The 12,043-nt window shown below is 43.9% G+C and overlaps 2 pseudogenes; both read right to left on the reverse strand.

Moving 5' to 3' along the window:
* Positions 1-1,955: 1,955 nt before the first annotated feature.
* Positions 1,956-2,075, reverse strand: LOC136650486 (5S ribosomal RNA; annotated as a pseudogene).
* Positions 2,076-4,590: 2,515 nt separating this feature from the next.
* LOC136650461 (5S ribosomal RNA) lies at positions 4,591-4,710 on the reverse strand (annotated as a pseudogene).
* Positions 4,711-12,043: the final 7,333 nt, after the last annotated feature.

The following is a 12,043-nucleotide window of genomic DNA, read 5'->3' on the forward strand; positions in this document are numbered from 1 at the left end:
GCCCAGAAATGAACCAAAAGCCAGTTTAGCACCTTGAGCAGTGATCCAATAATGTTGAACCGCCAACCCCCAGTGACCACACAAGCCGCCGCATTCTCTCCTAATTGCCGTTTCCAAACCATCCTCAAGGGCAACCCTCCCCCCATATAGCAAATTACAATAGGTTAATCTTGATGGTGTGGATCCATGGTGCAGGTAGAGCCACAGATGGCACCCCAGCTGAAACTGGGCAAAGGCTACCCTGGTCACATGGGAATCCAGGAGCAGGAGAACCCCCAAGCAACAGACATACTCCCTGAGAGCGAGTGCAACCCTGTTCAGATCAGAATGATGATCCAGTACCTGCATTGTAGATTTCCTCACCAGGAGAACCTCTGTCTTGTCCAAATGGGCAGCCCTATCTGGACAAAACCATAATTCCCTGTGCAGTGATGCAACAGTGCCAACGCAGCATCAGCTGAATCACAACAGGGAGTTTTGGCCTTAGGAGGCCTCTTCAAGGAAAGAGAACATTTGTTCCCTTGCCTTGGGGTAAGCCCCTGTGGGTCAACTTGGACCTGCACGAGTGATACAACAGGTACAAATCTGACGCCTGAGAAGGGAGACAGGATTCGGCGGGCACCACTGCTGCTGAACCCGCCTCTTTCCCAGGACCAATCTGCCCTCCTCCCTTCCCCCCTTGCTACCTTGTTCCGCCCTCCCCCTACCTCCCTCCTACCCCTTATGCAGCCTTACCTGAGGTGGCAAGCGCCCATGGTTCATTGCCATGTGGACTTAGCTATTTGCTGTTCTGGTGGTGGCCAGGCTGAGTAATGGAATGCGTGAGCAATAGAAATACATATTACATTACATAATTCATATTCATGTTACAAGCATGTTATTTGCAGCTTTGTCAGCATTAGTTTTGGAACCTGGCTTTATGTAGGCTATAGCTGACATTGCAGGATCATGATACATAAAGTACTTGATGTTGTACGTTAGATCTCTTTTTCTTTGTGGTACTTTATGCATGATGCTTAATATAGGATACTATATTACATATAGAATCTTACAGCTACTCCTTTATGAGACTTTTTGTGCTACTATTTTTCACTTTTATTTGCATGCTGCTACTGGAACCAATTCTTCCTTCCAGGGAGAAGAAAAAAATGAGTTGGGTTAAAATCTATGTGTTCTGTGGTGGCATCGTGGCACAGTATGTGCTCACTAATTTAATTAAAATTCACTCATATACATTGTCATTACCACAGAGACTTATCCAAAGGCTGTGAAAACTCCCAGAACTACGCAGACATTTTACATCCAAATAGGTTTCCTTATGCCAGGGTTTCTTTCGCAAATTAAATCTAATTTTATTTGAAGCTGTCTCTATTTCCAAGATACCTTCACCCACACAGGAAGAAGGGAGAACAAAGATAGCAATACTATGCTTTTAAATGGCTGACACTCTAATTGCAGTCTTCATTTGTCTTTTTCTAAAACAAAAAGACCTGAAGAACAAGGCATGGAATAAATTGTACGTGTGTCATTGGAATCGCACAAACAATGCACCAAAAGGGTCACGACCCCAATGGGGTTGTAAAGCCTCATTTGGGAAGTTGAGGCAACCTTTCAAAGCCTGTGCAAGAGAGGACTTGGATGCAATCCAATAACTGTAGTGCCTTATCAAAACTGAGTTCTTGATGAAATCCTGCACAGCCTCTTTTCGCTGTCTTGCCCTGCTGCTCCTAAGGCCTGTCATGCTCAGGTTGCTACCTCACATGGGGACACAAGAAGTAGGGGGAAATAGGTGAATGGAGGTGGGTTGATTGGTCTTGGGAAAAGGGGGGCGAGATCAGCAGTGGATCCCCAGTCTCATTATTTATTTATTGGAGTTGTGGCCTTAAAACATTGAAGACTACTGCCTTAGAAGATAGAATGGTTGGCAACCATCAGTCTCGAAAGACTATGGTATAAGCCTACAGCACCCGGTATTCCCAGGCGGTCTCCCATCCAAGTACTAACCAGGCCTGACCCTGCTTAGCTTCCGAGATCAGACGAGATCGGGCATGTGCAAGGTAACAGTTGCTGTTAGAAGATAGAACCTCAAATCTCACTGGATATCTTACAAAAGGCTTTCAAAATGCTTCCTGTTGCCACTCTCCCAGAGCCATGGAACAAATGCATCTACTCAGCACAGTTGTCTTATGCGAGGAGGGGATGGCAGGAAGTTAACACACTGTTGATCTGGCAGCTGGGCGTAAGTCCAACATGAAGTTCTTACTGTTCTTTGAAAAGCATTCATTGTAAAGCAATTGTCAGTGCCATCCCTAAAGGGAGCCCCCCAAGCCTGTAGTAGCTGTGTGGCAGAGAAACATTCAACAGGCATGTAACTTTGTCAGTGGCAGAAGACACACTTAGCACCTATAAAAGACCAGCATCTATCCACACACTGCCCTGTGTCAGACCTATAACAATAATAATAAAATAAAGAATATTTATTTGCTGCTTTTCAGCAAAAGAGTTTTTAAAAAATTTAAAAATGAAAAGCGGTATATAAAATAAAATATAACAACAACAACAACGTGCAATCTAAAATGGAGCTATTTTTGGCCGGAAAAGCAAACCAGTCTCAGCTGTCTTTCTACTCTACCATATTAACGTGCCACTATCTCTTTCACACAGAGTCTTTGGCAAAATGGACTGTACTGGCAGTAGCAACTTTAGAATGGCTGAACTGGAGGTTGTCCATGACTTTGTGTACCTTGGCTCAACGATCTCCGACACTCTTTCTCTCGATACTGAGCTAAACAAGCGCATCGGTAAAGCAGCTGCCACGTTTTCCAGACTCACAAAGAGAGTCTGGTCCAACAAGAAGCTGACGGAAAATACCAAGATCCAGGTCTACAGAGCTTGCGTCCTGAGTACACTTCTGTGCTGCAGCAAGTCATGGACTCTTCGCTCACAACAAGAGAGGAAACTGAACGCTTTCCACATGAGCTGACTCCGACGCATCCTTGGCATCACCTGGCAGGACAAAGTTCCAAACAACACAGTCCTGGAATGTGCTGGAATCCCTAGCATGTATGCACTGCTGAAACAGAGATGCCTGCGTTGGCTCGGTCATGTTGTGAGAATGGATGATGGCCGGATCCCAAAGGATCTCCTCTATGGAGAACTCATGCAAGGAAAGCGCCCTACAGGTAGACCACAGCTGCGATACATCTGCAAGAGGGAGCTGAAGACCTTAGGAGTGAACCTCATCAGGTGGGAAACCCTGGCCTCTGAGCGGCCCGCTTGGAGGCAGGCTGTGCAGCATGGCCTTTCCAAGTTTGAAGAGATACTTGGCCAACAGTCTGAGGCAAAGAGGCAAAGAAGGAAGGCCCATAGCCAGGGAGACAGACCAGGGACAGACTGCACTTGCTCCCGGTGTGGAAGGGATTGTCACTCCCGAATTGGCCTTTTCAGCCACACTAGACGCTGTTCCAGAACCACCATTCAGAGCGTGATACCATAGTCTTTCGAGACTGAAGGTTGCCAACAAAAGCATTAAAAAAAAGAATTCGGGCCAGAAATGGAGAGTACGAGTGCCTTCATTTGCTGCTACTTCTGAAGTGGGAGGTGGAGTGGAGATGAGGGTTGTGAAGAAATGCCACAATATTTCATATTTCTGAGAAAATCCAGATTTCTCCATTACATTCTATAGGCAGCAATCACTTTTGAGTGGGGGGGGGGGGATAGCCTCAGTGCAAACACTAGGCCCTCTGCGTCTTTGTTTTTAAAATGGCGGTGGGTGGAGGGAGTCAGGTTCCAAAGTAACTGGAAAGTGTCTGTAAGTCTAGTGGTGTTTGCCATGCACAATACTATCGGAGTATGCATCCAACTGTTACTTTTGTCAGAGACAGTCCTATTTTCTAGTTGTTCTCACTGGAAATCATTATCCCTTTTTCAGTCTCTGTTTGTGCCTCTTGCGGATGCCTTGTCAAAATTTTGTTTCTGTGTTTCTGGTGGCGTTGTGTAGGGCTCTGCTTATGAGCCTTGGTGTCTGGAAGATAAACTTCCGAAAGTTAAACCAATGCAACCTGATGCACATTTACTCAAAAGCAGGTGAGGATGGGATGTACTCCCATTTAAGTGTGCACAGGACGGCAGCCTGAGTGAGGAATGAATGCATCCTGTCTAGTGCACCCGCTGCTAAATGCAGGCGTGCGAACAGCAAGGAGCCCTGCAGTGCGCATCTATTTCACACACTGAAGATGCTGCTATGGTACATATATTATGAACTGCTGGCAACATTATTTATAAGACAATGATATTTTTTTCTACAAAAAAGAATTTGTCCTTCAGTTTTAAATCTCTGGAGGGCAGGCTTTTGCAGGGTACAACAACAACGAGGAAAGCTTTTAACAATATATAACAGTGCAGGGACTGGGACTGTGTGTCTATGAAAATGGAAAATGCTAAGCAGGAGTGGTCCTGGTTGAATTTTGGATGGGAGACTGAAAGCTGATAAAGCTGTTGTGAGGCGACAGAGCCAGGAGGAGTTGCTGTTTAGGGCTTGGCCAACCTGAAACTGGTTGGCAACCTTCAGTCTCGAAAGACTATGGTATAAGCCTACAGCACCCAGTATTCCCAGGCGGTCTCCCATCCAAGTACTAACCAGGCCTGACCCTGCTTAGCTTCCGAGATCAGATGAGATTGGGCATGTGCAGGGTAACAGTTGCTGTCAACCTGAAACTGCTCCTGTTGGAAGTTCAGAAGGCATAGCCATTTGCCAGATGTGAAGACCATGCTGTGCAGGATTCCATCTGGAAGAGCTGCCTGTAGAACAATTATTGTAAAAACTCATATGTACTCTACTATAGAGCTTTGTAAGCCACCTCAGGAATTTGCTTTGGCATGGGAAAAACAGGATATGATTTTTTTCAAATAAATGAAATAAAATAAAGGGCATCTCAGAGTCAGAGAGAGAAGTGTTTGCTTCACTGCACCCATTGAAGACTATAGGAAGGGACTGCCATCTGTAGAAACAGCAAACTGCTTAACCCACTCTAGGGGAAGGACAGGATTTCAATATGACAGGATGATTCTCATTCTACAGAGAACCAGCCATAAACAAATAGGCCTGTGAGGTTTTCCGGGTGCTTCCCTCAGTGAACTGGACCCAGCAATTCTGTAAGGTTTCACAGTAGAGGCAGTGCAGGCCATTAAAGTGAGCACCAATTGTTTCAGGGTCATATGGAGAAGGGTATTTATATAGCATGACAAAAGCTCACATAATAACTGAAATACAATGCTATTCTCACCTGTATGGAATGGAGCTGCTTTTATGGTTGTTCTGATTAATTTTTCCTGCTCCATTTGCCTGAAAAAGAGAAATAAAATCAAGTACCAATTAGATCCTGCTGGCCTTTGAGAAGCAAACACAATGGGACTTACTTCTGAGTAAGCTGAGTCTTTTATCTTTTATAATTTACCTAGGATTTTTTTTTCTTTTATTTTTTTTCAACTTTCATACATTTGTTTTAAACTATTGCAACCCACACTAAGAATTTGGGATGAAATGAGCTAGATCTTCAAATGAAGTATCATTAGTGTCAAAGAATGAGTGAGTGGTAAGAAAAAAAAAATAGTCTAATGAAGAAATTTTAAACTGATTTTGTTGTTGTTGTTTTTCTATCTCCTTAATGGGCTGTGGATGTAGCAATGTCATAAGTTCCTGCACTTCAGAATATACCACTTCACCACTCTGTACAGGACTATTTCAACTTTTCAATTTGACCACACATGCCTGGTCAGTGGACAACTTCATTGAGTCCTTCTATGGCTCCAGGCTGGTTTGAATCATGCTGTTCACTATAGCAAACCTGAAGTGGGTTGCAATAGTTATTTTCACAGTCTCCATGGGTTGGGGAGCCCTGCAGAGGCTTCTGCAGGGCTCCCTGCACCCTCTGAACCAGGGGTGCTCAAACTTTCAACTTTAGAGATGCTGGACCTTTAACAAATGTATAGAAGAGAGAATTTCAGCAGGTGTAGCTTGTCATCTGTGGGATGACAAGTTGCACCTGCTGCAATTCTCTCTTCTATACACTTGTTAAAGGTCCAGCATCCCTAAAGTTGAAAGTTTGAGCACCCCTGCAGTCTGAACCCTGCTGCTGCTTTGTGTAAGTAAGAGAAAGCCCTTGCCTCCACCACCACACAGTTGCACAATCCTGGGGAGTGCATTACTCCATTCCCCCCTCCCTACCCCTTAAAGGGGTAAAGGCAGAGGACATCAGGCTGAGGTGTTGCAACACTGCAGTTTGAGAACCTCTGTCATAACCCCTGAGGTTATAAAAAGTGCCCCCTACTTTTCCAAAAAGGAAGGGAGGTGGGGGAACATGCATATGTTGTGAGCATGCATATTGTTTACCACATAGGGCCAGTCGGGTGAACAAAATATAATCTGAACTGGTCCTCAGTCATTTTTATAAGGGTTCATGATATACATTGTCAGCCCAAATCTATCCCTGTCTACACAGAAATAGGTCCTCTTATAATCCATGGGGCTTACTCCCAAGTAAGTGTGAATAGGATTGTTGCCTTAATTCTTCTCTGTTGTTCCAGTAAGTAGTGGTAGGCATTGGACCTTCATTTCTTATATCTCACTATCCCTATTTATGCTTTTTCAGATTTGCAAAACTACATTTTGCAGCAATTGCTTGAAACTTCTCCCATCTCTACAACGGATAAATAAGATAAGATGAGGTGCATAGCAACGTCAGCTCTGTCAAAAGTCTTTCTTCTTGTTCCATATGTGCCCTGGATAAGTTTCAGTTCTCTGCTGGAGTTCCACAGAATGGCTTCCCTCTGTGCACTGACCCTGCAAACACTCTGAGTCCTACTCTCATTGAAATAGCTCCAGGAAATATGTAACCATTTAATGAAGAAGCAGGATGCTCAAGTTAGTTTGCAGTATTTTTTTTTAATGGGGGTTATATCTGCTCCCACATTTAGCTGATATGTTTTTATCCCAGATCACTCAACCCCTTTCATTAAAGAACCAATATGTTCTACATTACAGATGCCTCCCTGTCAAGTGTCTGCCTTTGCTATTGGCAAGTTACCAGATTTTGTTTTCTTTCATATTTGCAGAATACCTACAATATATGGCAGTTCGTGCTATGGAGTCATGTAAAATAAAAAGGGAGTCTCTAAATACTCCAGCACAAGCAAGTTTAATGTAATGTATTTAAAGACAGAGACAGATTAACTTATTAAATGCTTTTCAATGGACAGTGGAGGCAAAGTACACTGATTAATCATCTGAGACATCTTTGTTAAGACAAACAAGGGGAAAATTCACAGAGTGGATTCAAGTGTTGCCAAAATTAGAACAGAAGAAGCACTTTTATTAACTGTTGCTTGGAAGATGGTTGGGACAGTGCTTAGTCCTCACTCCCACTGAAAAGAGGACGGTGAATCCCACCATGTCAGGTCAGAGTAGACAACAGTGAACCATTGCATACATTTGGTTCGGCCCTTCACTTGTGAAATGCAGAACTTGGCCTTGCACCAGATCAAGTCCTTCACAGCGTGGCACTGCATGGTCTACTCAGACCTGTGCCAGCAATTCTGCTGGTACATGCATGAAATCGGGTCAGTGAATTGATTGAGACTGGGAAGGGGGAGAGGATATTGACGGCATCACTGATACCACCCCCTACCCAGCCTTAATCTGCCTTCCTCCCACAGCCATCTCTACCCTTTTCTTGTTGAGTTGTGCCCCTCTGTGCTCCATTTTGCCCCTCCTCACTTCCCTCCTATCTCTTGTGTGAACTTACCAGCTTTGGCAGGCACCCTTCAGGCACCAGTGCATGAAACCTTCTGCTCACCACTTGTGGCAGTGACCAGGCTGTGCTGATTGGTTATTAAAGACTTAAAGGGCCATACACAGCCAAAATGTTCACTCTGACTGCATAAGAACCTAATCGGATTAGGCTATTAGTTCAAGTATAGTACAGGGTTTAGGGGATTGCTGAAAGGCATCCCCCCAATAGTAGGTTTTAAGGAGTAATTCAAAGAAAGAAGGGAAGTAGTGCAGTAGTTCCTTGACCTATTTTTGCGTGACCCACAAGTGTACATATTTGATCCCTGTTGCATATATGCAACGTTGGGCAGAATGGCTTAAGATAGGCTGGACCCAAGGGCTGGAGGGCTTTAAAGGTTATATTAATTACAAATCTAGTCCCATTTCATGTTCATCCTTTAAAAAAAGAGAAAGAGAATATTTAAAGACCCCTCCACCCTCGAAAAGAAAGACAGGGTGTATTTCTCCTTGCATGTAAAACTCACAAGTACAGTATACAAACCACCCCAGAGGATGCAACTGTTAGAGAAAAAGAGAGACTTTTCTTCCTCAATCAGCCAAGTTCTCAGCTCCCAGTCATTTCATGTTGCTTGACATAGTGGAAGACAAATGGCAGAGCCACACAGGCCATGGGTTTCCACCCATTCCGTTATTCCACACATCCTCCCAAATGGCAGGAACAAATGTGAGGCCATCATGAGCCATGTAGTATGTGCAGTGGGCTTATTGCAATCAATGTGTGGGTACCTGAGGGGGAAATTGCTTTCATTTTCCAGATACACATCTTGCTCTTCTAGTTGAAAAACCTGTGAAAGGGCAGGCTACTTTGTATCTTGAAAGATGACAGAAGCCAGGGAGTAGCTGCACTTGGGAAACTTGCATCCAAGGTCAACTTCAAAGCCACAGGTTGGGAACCAGTGCAAGAGACAAAACATTCCCGTTTAGCCTCAGTCTTCAATATCTGCCATATAGGGATAATAATACTAACCTTACAAGGTTGTTGTAAAGACAATGTCATGCTAATACTCGTACACATGAAGCAATTTGCACACTTCATAAACACTACACAAATACTAATTATTGTTCCTAAGCACATGCTAAACTTTCTCCCCCCCCCCAAAAAGGGCAACAAAAGGCAAAAAGTGCAAAATGAACACTACATTTGAAAGTTTCTGTAACGTTTTAAAATAGCTGCAAAGAAACGGTCCCCATCACAGGACATGAAAATCAAGGGGATTTAAATGCACTATCCTTTGACTGGATCATACTATGACATCATAAATAGGGCTACTGTATCTGTGTGGGTCAGGTGTCTTTCTGTGCTAACCAGGGGATAGCTGTCTTGGGCTAATATCTCATGGGAAAAGTAGCAGTGTTGTTTTGTTTGACTGGAGGGGTGGCTTTGTGCCAAGCAGAGGTGTCTTCCAAATGCTTAATATGGTTTCTCCTGTATCAGCTCCCCCTCCCCACTTTCTTCCAGGAGCTGAACTGGCACACGCACTGTCATTTTAATACGGTGGAAAAAGCTGTCAAGACTCTGGTATCTGCTCTGTAAATGAATAAACCCAGACCAATTTAAGCACGCGCGGTTAAGTGTTCCAAAACCCCTATTACACAATTCCTTGATAAAGGAGCACATTTGCCGACGACAAGAGCTTTCTGCTTAAGAAGAGGCTTCGGTAATTTTCCCCATCCGTTACAGCGTTGAAAAGGCACAGACCAGAGAGCATTGTTGGTTGCCGCTTTATTGCTTTGTCTCAGGAACCCTCCTATTAACTCCCCCTCTTCACTGTCACCGAGAACGACAAGTGGTAATTTTCCATTGGAAACAAGCAGCCACTGGACCAAGTATTAGTGGTTTACTTAGCTGCTCTACACAACTGTTCTCGGGGATATAGTAAACTGCAGGTCCTCTCCCATTTGTCCTTATTTATACTGACATTGCCATTCATGACTGCACAGACACTGTAAGCGATGGCCTAATACCTCTTGTATAATTGCTTGGCACCCGGTAATAAACTTAGATCCCACTGGGTCAATAGATGCGCTTAGCTTGACATCTAGTCAAGAAGGCATGCAGAGTTAGCTTTTTTTTTTTTTCTTCCCCCTTTCAGATACCTTGTTGTTTTTAATCCCTGTTTGCGCATGCACACTTGGAGTCAATAAATCTCATTTGGATTGGACAGGATGATAGCAGCAGAATTGCAGATGGCTGGAAACGCCAACGGTATCAATGGGGCAGCGCGCTGATTTATTAAGTGTCTACAGAAGGCAAAATTCCATTCTGCTGAAGAAAATAAAATGCCCAAGTTTGGTTGGCTGGGGTTTAAAGCCAGGGTCAACTCTCTGAAGAATTTGCCTCTCTCGCTTTTTTAACGGGGACCAAACAAGAAAAACACAAAACAAGCACAAGACTTGAAATATTTAGCAGGGAGGCATGTCTCTTCTTCACTTTTAAGGGCACTTTGTAATTTACTGTGTGGAGGGTTGTTCTAGCAGAAGGCAAAAGCCTGGCAAGAGTTTGGAAGTTGACTCAAAAGCAAAGAGTAAATTTTCAGTCAGCAGTTGGACAGTTATCCGTTGAGAATGGGCAAGCTCAGGATTCCCTTCATTGAGCCAGTAGAGTAGCTGGACCAGTTGGTACCGGGGTCAGGTGATGCAATGACACCCCCTGCATTATGGCATCACCACCCCCCCAGCACCTGAGCTGCCATCTCCCTCCCCCTATGTATTATTATTATTAACAGTATTTATATACAGCTTTTCAACTAAAAGTTCACAAAGCGGTTTACAGAGAAAAATCAAATAACTAAATAACTAAACGTATGAGTACTCCTGGCCCCCAAAACAGCTCCATTTGGAGCCATATGGGAATGTGGGTGGGCGAATCAATTTCACAGTATAGGTTCTCTATAGATTGTAGGGCAAAACGTTGCTTTTAATTCATCAAAACTAATTGTGTTGGAATTTTATTGCCAGTATACCCAGAGATTTTAACTATGAGTGCAATTTCACAATGTATGTGTGTGCCTCCAATAAGAGTTGTCACCCCTCCCCCAAAGGGAGACAGCAGAAAAAACCACCACTCACCACGGGGGGGGGGAATGTACCCCCCTGACCTGAGCTTAGCTATGCCACTGCATTGAGCAGAGGGTTGGACTAGATGGCCTACAAGGACCTCTCCCACTCTGTGATTCTACTTGTGATCTTGGGGATTGAGAAAGAGGAATTGCAAATGCAGATTCTTTCTTAAAATTTTCCTAGCAAAATAATTCTTTTTCAATAAACATAGTACTGTTTCAAGCAGAGTCAAGGTTTTCATAATGTGAGGTAGGCTAGAGATGTTCAAGTAGATATGAGGGAGTTACAGAGAGGTCACTGAAGGGAATCTTAAGCCTGCTCATACCTAACAGATAGCTACCATCCCACAAGACCTCCAACAAGTCATTGTGGGGCAAGGCTTTAATGCAGACTATGGACTGCTCCTGTTGCAACCAGTATACCAAGGACAGATCTAGATCTTGGTGTTTGTGCTGATTGATGGTGCTGGCAACTAAAGGAATAATTTCCAGCATTCTTTTGCTTCCACATGTTCCTTCCTTGAAGACATTGAAACACACAGTGAATATTTAAGGCCAGGTGTCCTACATTACAACTGATTTACCTGGATAAGTAGCAACGGCACCAGTTGATTTGCTTTTTGATTGTAGTTGCAGTTCTGTGTCTAATATATGGGGCTCTTAATCAAATAACAGGTCAAATAAATAAACTTATACTTGGGAAGGCTAAAAATGTATTCCTTGCTTTAGGAGGGATCACTGCACTAAAGCTGGATAATCCCTTAAACTTTGAGAAGAAATGCCTAATGATGAGCAGAAAAATCAATATATCCCATCTTTTGCTTCAGTAATATAGCGGGGGGGGGGGCACAGCACTAGATTTTGCAGGGTGCCTCAATGCACCGTCAAAGCTACCCCTAACCGTTGGAGCCATTCTCATCAGTGAGAGCAAAGCGGAGGAGATCTGTGTATAGTGTATAGCAGCCATTTTCAACCACTGTGGCATGGCACACTGGTGTGCCACGAGTGGTCCAAAGTGTGCCAGTGGAATTCAGGGGAAGGTCATTTATTAGTAGGGTCAATGGGGATGTGAGCCCTCCACTGGTAGCATGGTGTGCCTTGTCAATTGTCAAAAACCTGATGGTGTGCCTTGACA

This window comes from Tiliqua scincoides, chromosome 4 (assembly GCF_035046505.1).
Source record: "Tiliqua scincoides isolate rTilSci1 chromosome 4, rTilSci1.hap2, whole genome shotgun sequence".
NCBI lineage: Eukaryota > Metazoa > Chordata > Lepidosauria > Squamata > Scincidae > Tiliqua > Tiliqua scincoides.